The sequence below is a fragment of the Apium graveolens genome, chromosome 7 (assembly GCF_009905375.1).
Source record: "Apium graveolens cultivar Ventura chromosome 7, ASM990537v1, whole genome shotgun sequence".
NCBI lineage: Eukaryota > Viridiplantae > Streptophyta > Magnoliopsida > Apiales > Apiaceae > Apium > Apium graveolens.
This window is the reverse complement of record NC_133653.1, coordinates 18,900,518-18,915,988: the sequence shown is the minus strand read 5'-3', so window position 1 is coordinate 18,915,988 and position 15,471 is coordinate 18,900,518.

The following is a 15,471-nucleotide window of genomic DNA, read 5'->3' as shown; positions in this document are numbered from 1 at the left end:
ATATTTCACAGCTTGCACATAACTCACAGGTTCATCGATCCCCATGAAGAATAGTTCATCATCTTCGAGTTCAACCTCTTCGGTGTTGGCATAAATTTCACTCAATGATCTGAAATTTTGACGTGGTTCGCTGCTTATTTTAGAGTCTACACTAGATACAGATGAGCTCGAAGAGCGTATTGACTCATTATCAGTTCCTGTATCAAGTGGTATATCAACATTTTCTTCCATCAAATTCTCTCCTGTCCCAAAAATAGTAAATGTCTTCGACTGTTCTCCGTGAACGTCTTCATCTTTCTTCCATGACCATTATTTTCTTTCCTCAAAAATCACATCTCTACTGACATGCACTATTTGATTAACTGGATCGTACAACCTATATGTTTTTGTACCAGGTTCTTTTCTGAGATGGATAACTGGTTTGCTTCTATTGTCTAGCTTTGTCACTTTTTGGCTTGGCACCTTCATATGAGATAAACACCTAAATACCCGTATATGTCCAATGTTTGGTTTTTCTCCTGACCAAGCTTCATACGGGGTTATTCCAGACATGACACAAGTGGGTAGTCAATTTAATATGTAAATCGAGTGGCGAATGGCTTCACCCCAGAAAGTATTCGGTAGTTGCATCTCTTTTAACAAGTTGCGAGCCATTTCAATCATTATTCTATTTCTTCATTCTACTACGCCATTTTGTCGAGTAGGGTGCAGTAAGCTTTCTTGCAATGCCTGCTTCATCACAATAATTCATGAATTCTGTTGAGCAAAATTCACCCCCCTATCTGTTCTGAAAACTTTAACTTTCTTTTCGGGGCCATCTTCAACTTGTGCACAAAATTTTTTATATGTTTGAAATGCTTCATCCTTTGATTTTAACAAATATGCCCACATGACCCTGCTATAGTCATCAACTAGAAGAAATATATATCTGTTACCTGATGGGGTAAGTGGAGAGAGTGGACCACAGAGAACTCTGTGAACCAATTTGAGTACCCTCTTAGCACTATAACTTGATTGAGAAGGGAGGCATTTCCTTGTTTGTTTTGCCATTAAACACCCCGTATACACTGCTTTCTGGTGTGTCAGCTTTGGTAGACCATGCACCATCTTTGTAGAATCCATTAACAACATTGCCTTGAAACTTACGTGTCCCAGACAAGAGTGCCACAACCATGTATTTTCATCCGCCTTTGACAACATACAATGAGGTTCACTGTGTACAAGAATGATTTCATACAACCTATTCAATGACCTTTTTACTTTTATCAGTAACTTTCCCCGTTTGTCATGCACCCACAATAGATTACCGTTGAGAGTAACCTTATTTCCTTCTTCCGATAATTGATCAAAGGTAATTATATTATTGCAAAGTGAAGGAATATAGTATACCTCTCGTAAAATTCATTCTTCTCCTGTCTTGCATTTGAATACTATTGAGCCTTTTCCTTTTATATGAACTACTGAGCCATCACCAAACTTGACCTGTCCTGTTATTTTTTCATCCAATTCTTTAAACGTTGAGCGATGCCCAGTCATATGGTTGCTTGGACCATTATCCAGATACGACAAATTAGATTCCACCTTTTATTCACTCTCTGCTTTACATAGTTTTAGTGCTACTCTTTCTTCATTAACCAACACCATATTCTCGGTCTTCCCCTCACATTCAGTCAGTAGTAGTGCTGGCTCATCATCTAAAATTCGTACAATGTTCACCTCTTCTTTGTTTTCTCTGTCATGCCTTGGTCTCCTGTATTCAGCAGCGTAATGTCCTAGAATGTTGCAATTAAAACATCTTATTCTACTTTTGTCACGCCCAACTCGACCGATATCTCGGCCTCGAGTTCTCTATTCTGTTCCACTCTTGCTCAAGCGTTTGAACCACTCGTCTCTAGTGAGTAATAGTTTCCCCTCTTCCCTATCTCTCTTCAACCACTTTTCCTCGGTAAGAAGTAGTTGCTGGCTACCACTTCCTTCGACTTGTCATCGTAGCCTCTCTTCATGGGCCTTCAATGATCCCATTGTCTCTTCAACTGTCATTGTGTCCAAGTTACCGAACTGCTCAATCGTGGATGCTATTTGTAATAATTGTGGGGGTACGGCTCTCAATAGTTTCTTAACTATATACGCCAACGTTACAACTTCCCCGAGTGCGCATATATTTGTTGCCAGTACTGTGATCTTCAAGTAGAAGTCATCCAATGAGTCTGAGTCCTTCATGTTTATGGACTCAAATTCAGTTTTAAGTGTTTGAATTTTTGCAATCTTTACTCGATCTGTCCCCTGGAACATCACCTTTATTCCCTCCCAAACATCTTTTACAGTCTCCTTCTCTGCAACTGACAAGAGATTATCTTCGGAAATACTTTGATAGATCGCTGCCATAGTGTTGGGTCCCAATGTGTTTGTAGAAGGGGGGTTGAATACAAACAGTACCAAATAATCGAATAAAATGCGGAATAAAAAATGTGAAACAAAATTCAAGTTAAATAAAAATATTATTAAACTTGAAATGTGTTACAACAACTGTATCGATTACAAGGAATTAATCTCAAATTAATTATCACAAATCTAGAATAAATTCGACATGAACTTTTTCTATTTTTGTAATAAAAAGATTTAAATGCTAAACGCAATTTGAGATTAAGTTCTAGGGATTTTGATCCGCTAGATTGTTACACAAGAACAAGATAAAGATTTCTAGTTGATTGGATTTAACTTTACAATCTAGAAATTGATCTTGAATTAAACAGATGAAAAATGTAATATTTCAAGGCGGCTGCTTTTCTTGTTCTTTGTTCTTCTGTTTTAATGAATGATTGATATGCTGCTTCTCTGCTTCTATTTAAATCAACAAATGAATAGAATTGACTTGGCATGACAATCCTATAGATGGCAAGACTTTCGGTGAGACAATTGAATGAACTAGCAAGACAATCTGAATGAACTAGCATGACAATCAGAATGAACTAGCAAGACAATCATCCTCCTAGAGTAACTTTCGGTGAGACAATTGACAATGGCCTAGCATGACAATCGGTATGACAATCCTGATTGTCATGCTAGTTCATTTTCAATTGTCTTGCTGATTTAATGCTTGAATTTAATCCAATTAAACTTCTGAAAATTCCTAAAATTCCTAGAATTAATTCAGAATTAATTAATCAATTAATTCAATTAATAAATAAATTATTCTTCGCAGATATAATTTATTTTCTTAATTAAATTAGATGACTTAATTAATTAATAGAGAATTAATTCTAGTCTTGAGCAGCAACCATTCTTCTGCAAATCTTCTGAAAATCACTGAAAATTATGAATCAATTCCATCACTTCAACGTTGACACTCGATGTACTGTCTGGTTCATGAGTGACTAACTTCCGTGACGTTTCTTCATGTCTTGACTTTGACACTTTGATTTTCTTCAGATTAAATCCTTGTAATTTATTGATACCCTGACGAGATCTCTGTCACTTGATTAAATCCACGATCTTGATTTATATCACTGAGGCATGATCAACTTCTTGAACTTCTTCCAGTGAATTAACTCCTCAAGTCTGTAGATGAACCTTGTTTCTGAATCCTTTGACAGATATTACTTTGCGAGATCTCTCTGACGGTCGATCCACTATTTACTTATTACATTCTTATTTGAGTTGAGTTGAATCCTCGAATATACAAATAGGTCTATGACATATGACTTACAATCTCCCCCTATTTGTTTGTTAGACAATAACACACAAATACCTAGAGAATAACTCAACTAACAAATAAGAAAAAGATATAAACATACGTGCAAAGTAAATAGCAGAAAAGTTCTGGATGAGATTTAACATTTTCCAGATTCCAAGTAGATGTTCCTCTAGACTGAACATATCTTCAAGTAGTTCCATCTTCTTTTGTACAACCACATTTCCTGTTGAGAAGCCCATATCTCTTGCTTCTCCCCCTATGAGAATCAACTGATTAAAGAAGATCACCTTCGTTTTACCACCTCTCCCGTACAATAGGATCCGCAGATAAAAACCAATGGTACTCCCCTAACAGCTTCTTCCCTTACTAGGAAATCACCTTGTGTTTACCACCTCTCCCGTACAATAGGATCCGTAGTTACAAACAACAATGGTGTGGTGTAGTGTACATGTAGGATCTTTTTCTTCCTCCCTGCTATTTCTCCCCCTTAGTTGAGGAATCCTCCAAACTATTACTTAAGCTTTTATCTCCCCCTTAAAGAAGGAATGTATGCCGTCGTCTGAAGGAGTTCTCATATTTCACTTGGTTGGAAAAGAAATAACAAGTGTTTCTCTTTCTTCCTCACTGTGAGTGTGTGATTGTGTTTTAGTGTACCTCACATGTGTTTCACTCTTCTCTCCACTCATGTTTACACTCATTCTCACAAGTGTATCACTCCTCTCATAGCTCCATAATCCAGCTATACCTGCAAGGAAAATCACCTTAGCCATCCTTAAAGGAGGTCACAGGTGGTGCAATGGGAGTTCACAAATCCCCATCCTTGTTAAACTCGTCAGATGAATCTGAGTCATAATCTACAAGTTGCTAGTTTCCCTTTTAGGGTTCCAGATTTGAATTCTGGGAAGGTAAACAATGATCCAAAGATTTTAGCATAAAGATCAAGGTTCCCTTCTAATGTCTGTGAAGACACTTCCTTGTGACTCATCAGGTAATATCTGAATCATTGTCAACAAGTTGCCGATCTGCACCTATGTCAGATCCACTATCCGCAGATGCATCCAGGGGATTTAAGCCTGGGGAGGTAGACACTGACCACTGACATATGGCTTTTGGATCAGTATCCTCTCCTAACACCTGTAAAGGCAATTGGTCCACTAACGAACCTTGAACAATCGAATCTGACCTTAAAATGGTCGAAACTCTTGTTTCCGTCAACTCATCCTTTGTGTGTGTAACCTCTCCTTGTGCATCAAGAATTGATTAAGTTTGAAGTGGTGACACTACATCGGATGCCTTGGCTGACAGGCAAAATTCAATAGACGCACCCTGTTGAGAGAATGAATCTAGTAACTGTTTTTGTACCTTTTCAGCCATTACATCTTTTTGAGAAGATGTATGGGGGCTAGCAGTTGTCTCGGTTTAAATACTACTCATCTATGTAGGAGACAGAGCTACTGGGTTGACTACAGAACCTTCCTTATGTGGTGCACTAGGCACTATCTCCCTCACGCTCATTCATACTACATTTAGTGGTAAGAGAGTGTTGGTTGGTTCTGTTTTTGTGTTTGTCTTTACAGTCTGGGATAGACGTTGTGGGTTTTCAACCTCATGACTGTCAATGAAAGAAAGTCATTGGAGACTGAACCTGTATCATAGAACATATGGTAATAGAGAGAAAATGATTTACAATAGTGATTTCAAAAGATTTTACATGAAATAAGAAATCACTAATGTAGAAAGAAGTTTGATTTTTATTTTTCAAAATGAATGAGTTTTTGATAAAACATTGATCACTTAGGGTAAAGTCTAAGTAATTCTCATTCATGTCAAAAGCTTACAAATATCTGCAACATAATGTTAACAACATATCATTGACTGATACTTGTCAAGTACTTTAGATACTAATTGTTATATTGCATAAATATGACGACTCTACTAGTTCATATAAAATTACAATTTCTGTTAGAGTGCCATACCATGTTCTTGACGATTGCTTGAGCAGTATACTAGTTCATACCAACCTGAAGTGAGATTGTGAAGAAGAAATTGCATAGTCCAATAGATCTGCAGCTGCAAAGTCCATGAACTGTGGTGCATTGACTTCCTCTTTTGACTTACCAATCAGGAGTACACTTGTACACATCTTACTAGAGTACAATTCCAAGTGTAATGTGCAGCAGGTGTCTGATATGTCGTAATATTCTCAAGTCTCGTCACTGGTGCTATATGTTAGATGATGCTTCCTGATAATAACCTAGCACAATATACAAAATTATAATGATAACATTCCCAGCTTGCAAACAGCCATATCCCTCGGATAAACCTTTGCTGTTATCTCCAAAGGTAACCAGGGGGCCAGCTTTCTCAACCACATTTGATAGCAGGGCTCTATCTCCGGTCATATGTCTTGATGATCCACTGTCAAGAATCTACACTACCGGTTATACTTGTTTAATGCCCTGCACTACAAATGGATTAGACCTTCTTCGGAACCCAAACTTGGTTGGGCCCGGCATACTTGTAGAACTGTCCTTTGTCAGGCAAAACAACATTTTTAATTTTAATGGTCTCAACATCCTCAATGACTGAACATTTGACCTTGTAAACAGCCTTAACAAATTTCTGTTTAAGCTTAGGCAAAAATGTCTCCTTTCTAGCCTTAGAAGGACTAGCAGTCTTAGACCTATCATGCTTCTTGTTATTCACATGCTGACGAGGAGTAGTCTTATCATTAGACACATGCTTACCATTAAAATAAGCATACATCATATTAAAAGCACAAGACATACAATTAGCAACACTACATGCTTTATGAGAGTGATTAACAGCAGGCAATTTATGCATGGTAGACATGGCATTATTGTTATCCAACTCATGCGTGTCTGAGTTAGTCTCAGTTGCTTTCACAACTTTGACTGGAACTTTCAACTCACTTGACTTGGAAACAATCTTCTCATTAGCATGATCTTCAGCACGTATTTCTTCATGAATAACAGAAGAGGTCGCATCAAATGGTTCAGCAATTGATGCTTTATAGAGGGGTTCATCAACACCCTTAAGCACATGTGGTACTTCCCTCCCTTTAGCACATACATGAGGAGGGGAGTTTATGCCTAATTCTCCAATAGCAGCATTGTAATCATAACCTATTCCAGATGTTTGATTAACAGCTTGCTTACTGTAGAACTCTTTAGCCTTCGAACAAGAATTGAAGTAGGCTCTAACCTTAGTCTCAAGACCGGTGATCTTGTCTTTGAGAATAGTTTCGAGTTTTCTATAACAGTCAACTCTATTCTCTAGAAAAGATACCTGTTCTTTTAATTTGTCTTGATTAATGTGCACAAGTCTTAATTCATTGACCTCTTTCTCAAGGTCTGTGATCTGTAAACTTAACAGTTTATTATCACGACGTGCACAATCTAAGTTACCTCTTAGATGATAAACCATTTCAGCATTAGAAAGTTTTACCTCTATTCTTGATGATGAAGCTTTTCCATCAATAGCCATAAGAGCAAGATTTCCTTCATCTTCATCTTCACTGTCAGTATCATCCCAGCTTCTTCCCTTTGCCAGATAAGCCCTTTCAGAGTTCTTTCTTACTTGCTTTGGCTTTCTACATTCTGTGGCAAAGTGTCCCAACTCATTGCAGTTATAGCATCTAATGGTGCTCCGATCAACCATCCCTGTTTTGTATCCACCACTGCTGGTGTTAGAGGATGAAGATCCACCTTTCTGGAATTTGTTGTAGTTGGACTTGTACTTAAGCTTGGGATTCCTCTTGAATCTGACATGGGAGAATCTCTTGACAATTTGGGCCATTGATTCATCTTCCAATTGCTCCAGCTCTTCCAAGGAATAAAAATCATCACTTGATTGATTTGTAGTAGGAGGATCATATTCTGCTACTAACTCATTTTCCTCACCCTTGGAAAACTGTACCATTCTTTCTAACTGTTGAGATTGTTGTTGTTGACCTTCAGCTACAAGTGCAGTAGATGTGCTGACCATTCTATCCTTCCCGTAGACTTCCTTCTGTTGAATCTGCTCCAACTCATAGGTTTTTAACACTCCATAGAGCCTGTCCAAAGAAATCTCACTTAGATCTCTAGCTTCTCTAATGGCAGTGATTCTATGTTCAAGATGAGCTGGCAGTGTTAAAAGGAACTTTTTGTTGACCTCCCTGATTGAATAATACTTTCCATTGATGTTCAGGTTGTTGATCAACGCATTGTACCTCTCAAACACTTCAGTAATTCCTTCTCCTGGATTTGATTTGAAATGTTCATATTCAGAGGTTAGGATTTCCAACTTGTTCTCCCTAACTTCCTCTGTGCCTTCATTAATCACCTCAATAGTTTCCCACATGTGTTTGGAATTTTTACAGTTCATCACATGTCTGTTCATCAAGGGATCAAGGGAATCAATTAATATTAATTGAAGGCTGGCATCCAAGGAGGCTTCTTCCTTCTCAGCAGGAGTAAAATCTTCAGGCTCTTTTGGATAGGTTCTAGCTTCAGTAGTCACCACACCATCTATTATTACCTCCGGTTCAATAATCATCGGAGTTTTTATACTCTTCTTTAACAAGTTTGAAAATTTGGGATTTGCAACTTGTAAAAATAATAGCATCTTCTTCTTCCACATGATATAATTCTCTTTATCAAATTGTGGAATTTTAACGGTTCCAACTTTATGTGAAGTCATTATGAATTTTTGAATGAATAAAAATTCAAAGAGTTGAAAAATCACAAAAGTCTAGGATCTTGACTTGTTCGTTAATCAGAAGGCTCTGATACCAATTGTTGGGTCCCAATGTGTTTGTAGAAGGGGGGTTGAATACAAACAGTACCAAATAATCGAATAAAATGCGGAATAAAAAATGTGAAACAAAATTCAAGTTAAATAAAAATATTATTAAACTTGAAATGTGTTACAACAACTGTATCGATTACAAGGAATTAATCTCAAATTAATTATCACAAATCTAGAATAAATTCGACATGAACTTTTTCTATTTTTGTAATAAAAAGATTCAAATGCTAAACGCAATTTGAGATTAAGTTCTAGGGATTTTGATCCGCTAGATTGTTACACAAGAACAAGATAAAGATTTCTAGTTGATTGGATTTAACTTTACAATCTAGAAATTGATCTTGAATTAAACAGATGAAAAATGTAATATTTCAAGGCGGCTGCTTTTCTTGTTCTTTGTTCTTCTGTTTTAATGAATGATTGATATGCTGCTTCTCTGCTTCTATTTAAATCAACAAACGAATAGAATTGACTTGGCATGACAATCCTATAGATGGCAAGACTTTCGGTGAGACAATTGAATGAACTAGCAAGACAATCTGAATGAACTAGCATGACAATCGGTATGACAATCCTGATTGTCATGCTAGTTCATTTTCAATTGTCTTGCTGATTTAATGCTTGAATTTAATCCAATTAAACTTCTGAAAATTCCTAAAATTCCTAGAATTAATTCAGAATTAATTAATCAATGAATTCAATTAATAAATAAATTATTCTTCGCAGATATAATTTATTTTCTTAATTAAATTAGATGACTTAATTAATTAATAGAGAATTAATTCTAGTCTTGAGCAGCAACCATTCTTCTGCAAATCTTCTGAAAATCACTGAAAATTATGAATCAATTCCATCACTTCAACGTTGACACTCGATGTACTGTCTGGTTCATGAGTGACTAACTTCCGTGACGTTTCTTCATGTCTTGACTTCGACACTTTGATTTTCTTCAGATTAAATCCTTGTAATTTATTGATACCCTGACGAGATCTCTGTCACTTGATTAAATCCACGATCTTGATTTATATCACTGAGGCATGATCAACTTCTTGAACTTCTTCCAGTGAATTAACTCCTCAAGTCTGTAGATGAACCTTGTTTCTGAATCCTTTGACAGATATTACTTTGCGAGACTATTTACTTATTACATTCTTATTTGAGTTGAGTTGAATCCTCGAATATACAAATAGGTCTATGACATATGACTTACACATAGCAATCTTGTCTGTCTTAACATCAATTGCTGCCTTAGGATCTGTGGGCATCACTGCATTCCAAAAACTATAGGCTTGTATATACACTTTCATCTTTAAAGCCCATGCCGTATAGTTCGTTCTCGATAGCATGGGATAGCTGAGGCTGACGGCTCCTTCTTTGTTCTTCCCTGGAGCCATTGTTGTTGCCCTGGGCATATACTTGGGCACCAACTATTGGACTTGTGTTTTGATACCAGATTTATAGGACAATCTAATATATTCACAAACTGAATAAACCAAAGGAGATGCTCTGAACTCACACTTTTTATTCCAGCAAAACATTTCAATATAAAGGAGAAAACTTGCAAATAAAGTGGCTAGAAACTAGGAAGAAAATAAACTATTCTGCTAATCAAATCTCTGATTAGCTGCAATCAAGTAACTACCTTGAGCACTACTCCACAGGTTTCTAAATTAAATCAAATGCATATTTAAATAAATCTTATTAAAGTTTAGATTAAACCCAACAGAATGTGCAAGAGTGCAAATAAGACTTTAAAAGTATTCAAGTAACATAAAGTAAATAAACACAAGTTTAAAAACTTTCTACATGAAGAAATCTCTGTGATGCAAAATGCACACAGTTGCTTACAAGTGAATCCTACAACTTAGAACTTAAGAGTACTAAAAAAATAGCTTGCTTTCTACATGTTGTTCTAGTTGGTTAAGTTATAAGATATTTGCTACACTTGATTTATAGATATCCACCAAGTTTACATTGGCAATAAGACAAGAATAATATTCCTATTAGCTAGGTCCAATCACATGCTTCTTCATTTCTCTGTCCAATGCAATTCAAGTTAGATATAGCATCTTTCAACGAGTTTATTTTTCATGGAAATGGAAAATTTTCATTTTTTTCTAACACCTGCAATCAGACCGCCACATTCCTTTTGTGCACTATCAACCCATGTGAATCTATTAGCTTTTATCAAGTCCCTATCAACTGATATCTTTGTTGATTATGCATTGAACCTCCATAAGTGTTATCCATTGATACTATTTGTGTCATTCATTGAAGCTCTCTTGATAACATCCGTTGAATGCATATTGAGTTATCCGTTGAAGCTTGTAGAGTCATTCGTTGAAGCTTTGTGGATTAGCAGTTGAAGTTGTTTCCATAGAAGTTGATACTCTTTTACTTATACAAAATTACAAGGCATTTTATATTTAAACTTAGCCCACCTATTTTATATATCTTGCTAGTAGTCAACATGACTTAGAAACTACTAAAACTCCTAAACCCCTTAGCTGTTATAGATTACAGAATGTGCTACATACTTATTTACATAAGTTACTCCTTCAACGGATAGATTATTGTGGTTATCCGTTGAAGGCTATAAAAGATACTAAATAAATCTACTTAAGGTATTTTGGTAAATTATCATCAAGACTACAACATATTTCTACCAAGTGTTCTATTTATATCTTTTTCAATATGCATCCGCATACAATAAAGCCCGATAATCCTTAAGAAAATATAACATAAAAATTGTTTAAAAAGAGAGACATATGTTAATCTTATAGTAATGAATTAGTGAATTAAGAGACATTCGTTGGACATCTTCCAAAATTAGTCGATTCACCACCCAAAAACCTTGAACAGAATGTTACACACTCCTGCTAAATAGCCTTCTGCAATTGAAAATTCCAGTCAGCTCCTATTACGTGCATAATTTTTCAACTTGCAAAGATATTGCTTAATAAGATACATGCACCGAATGTGTTCTGATCCACCATATTCAATTTTTATACATAGATGAACGGGCAGGTGCACCATGATACCAAAAAAGACAGGGGGATATTATCTCAAATTCAAATAGGATGTCAACAAATTCTTCTTGTAACCTCTTGATATCATCAAAATGAATGACCTTACTCTATCAACCTCTAGGGAATGCGCTGAATTTTATCAATAGTTTGACAACATTGGCTTTTAGTGATTTTTTCACAAAAAATTATAACAAGTAGTGGAGTATAAAATGCACATCTTGGCTCTTCTACCCCAATATCTTTCTTTCATTTGTTTGCACATGATGACTAACATTAGAAGAACAACTGTAAGGAAGTTTCACATTCTTCAATACCTTGGAAAATAGATATTTCTTCTTATTTGTCATGTCAACGACTGATGCTAATTTCATATTTTTGCTTATCAGCAGATTCCACAGGATGAAGGTACTTCCTTATTCCTATTTCTTGTAAATTTAATCGGGCACTTAAATGATCTTTTGACTTTCCTCCAACATTAACTAAGGTACCTAATATTTTGTCATAAATATTTTTTCTGATATGCATAACATCGAAGTTATGTCCAAGTGGATTACGCTTTCAATACGGCAAATAAAAAAAATGACTTCTTTTTAAAAAGGGATGTTATTTTCACGTTTTTTTATTGTTAATTTTCCCAAATTGATTTTTAAACCAACCAAAAATTGTTCAACTTATGTCCCCGTTAATAGTTCAGCATATGCCTCGTTTCGATCTCCCCATTGAATGTTTTCTTGTCAAACCTCCATTTGTGTGAAAGATCAAGAAACCTCCTATGATTCATATAACACACTTTTCGGCTGTGCTCCAAATATTGTGGACAGGTTTCATAATAGCACACATTAGTTTACCTTTTGTGCTTCGACTGGACATAATAGCATATCCCGGAAAGTAGCTAATGGTCCAGAACGCCCCCTGCCCATAAATTAAAACTCTGATCAGTCATGGCATCATAAGATTGAATGCCAATATTCCATACCTTTTTCAACTCGAAAATTAATGGTTACGTATATACATCAATACTATTTGAATAAGAATTTGGGCCCGATATTAACATTGAGAGAATCAAATTCTCTTGTTTCATGCAAATCAAAGATGGTAGGTTGTAATTTACTTATACAATCAACCATATACTCTGACTTAAATTCATTGTACATAATGGACTTTATCCGTCAACATCTACACCTAGGCTTATATTTTGAATTTTTGAAGCAAAATCAGGATAGTTATATAGCATCCATATATTCCAAGCTTTATCGTCACTTAGAAGCATTAGTTTTCCATATTATATCCATATTATTGCATGACATATCATGAGTTTGAAAAACTCTTTGCACATAAACAACCATTATAACCTCGGTTTAAGTGGAAAGTAACTAAAACATTAGCTGGCACTTTAATAATTAACTTCTCTGGATCATTAGCAGCACAACCTTCCTTCTCTTGTATAACCCAACTCGAAGCCCCAAAACAATCACAAAGTTGTTTGTCTTTATTTTTAGCCCAATACAATATGCAACTTTAGTTATATTTTTTGCAGTGGCAAAAGATAAAGGGACTTTGGCTTCTGGAAATGCATCTTTAATTAACACTAATTAACACAATTTCAATCAATTATTAAACAATATTACCTAATTTACAGTATAAATAACAATAAGTATTCTACAATTCTTCATAAAAAATAGATATAATTATGTATGGCTAGTTTATGATTTAATTAACAGTCCAAATCTATGCAAATATTGATATAAATAGTACAAGCTTTTGAAATTAAAGTTTCAGTACAAGCTACATATTAAGACTCTTGCTAACTAGCAGTTCAAGTACCTCTTAAGGTTACATGGGATAGACTTAGATGCTTAAGTATCTAGATGTATATGGTAGAGGCACTACCAATTCATCCTTACAAATTGTTATTACCACATTGAATTCACTTTGAGAGATCTCCTCTCAGGTTTATTAGGTTCTCGCTGTTGATGAATTATGATGGGTTTCCAGTCCCATCCCCAATCTCGACTTAAGGACTACAACATTCTCAAGCCCCTTAGTCAGCGGATCAGCTATATTATCTTGAGTTCTTATGAACTCTATAGCAATATTCCTATCAGACACAAGACCCCTTCTAGACTTTAGTTTAACTTGGATGTTTCTCTTTGTCTTAGCATTATACTTCACAATTCTGATCTTGTTGATAGTTGTACGGCTATCACAATGAACAGAAATGGCAGGAAGCTGTTTGCTTACTACAGGTAACATTAACATGAGTCTATGTAACCATTCATGCTCCGTCCCCGTGGCATTAAGTGCACACAACTCAACCTCAAAAGTAGACTGAGTTATTGAAGCCTTTCTAGAAGACTTCCAGGACACTGCTCCCCCCAAGGGTAAACACATATCTAGTCACTCCATTGGAACCGAATTTCTTAGCTATCCAACTTGCATCACTTTACCCCTTAAGTACCCCCAGAAATATCTGATAATGCAAGCAAAGGGAAATAGTTCCTTTGAGGTATCTAAGAACTCTATCCAGTGCCTCCCAATGAGCCTTGTTTGGACAACTTGTATATCTAGCTAACTTAGACACAGAATAAGAAATATCTGGTCTAATCACTTTAGCAAGATATTGCAAACTCCCAATACTCTGAGAATACCTTAAATGAGACACATGACCTCCTGAACTATTATTGACTATGGCAATATTTGAATCATATGATGTACTAGTGATTCTACACTTTGAATAACCGTACTTCTCAAGTATAGATTTCTCTATGTAATGAAACTGTGACAATGTTATTCCATCAGTTAAGGGAGTCAACATGATCCCAAGAATTACACTAGCTTCACCCATATTCTTCATTTCATAGTGCCTCTTCAAGAAACTCTTTGTCTCATTAATAATCTCAATATTGATTCCGAACAACAAAATATCATCTACATACAAAGACATAGTCACACAATCATTACCTCTAACCTTATAGTAGAAACATTTGTCACTTTCATTAACTAAAAATTCAAAGTCAAAAATAGTTTTATCAAACTTTCTATGCCAGTCTATAGCTGCTTGTTTAAGGCCATAGATGGACTTGACTAGTCTACACACTTTCTTCTCATTACTAGAAGCAACAAATCCCTCAGGCTTATCTATATATATCTCTTCTTCAAGGTCACCATGAAGAAAAGCTGTCTTTATATCAATTTGATGGTTGATAAGACCATGTACGGAAGCCAATGCAATAAGCATTCTGATTGTTGTCATTCGGGCAACAAGAGAATATGTATTAAAATAGTCAATGCCTTCCATTTGCTTAAATCCCTTTACAACTAGCCTATCTTTGTACGTATCTATTAAACCATTAGGGTTTATCTTTCTCTTGAAGATCCATTTAATCCAATAGTAGAACGCCCAAGAGGGAGATCAACAAATTCCGAGGTTCTGTTAGAAATAATTGAGTCAATTTTACTCTTCATAGCGCCTTTTAAATGCCTTGACTCCGAAGAATCCATGGTTTGACGAAAAGTCAAAGGCTCATCCTCGACATTATAAGTGGTAAAAACACTTCCAAAGTCCTTGAATACCTTTTCACGCTTACTCCTTCTAGGTTCCTCTACTTCATTAGGAATAGAGCTACTACCAGGATCCGCCCCCATATTTATCATCTTTTCCAAATGATTAGGATTAGAAATACCCAAAGATATACCAGTCTTCATAGGGAACACTTCCTCAAAGAAAGTTGCATCTTGAAACTCAACTATCGTATTTGCCACAAAACCATCTATGTCATATTTTAAAATTTAAAATCTCATAGCAGTTGTGATTTCAGTATAGCCCAGAAAGATACAATCAATAGTTTTCCGACCTAGTTTTTTCTCTTGTGTTCACGGACAAGCACCTTAGCAAGGCATCCCCATACACGAAGATAACTCAAACTTATCTTACGC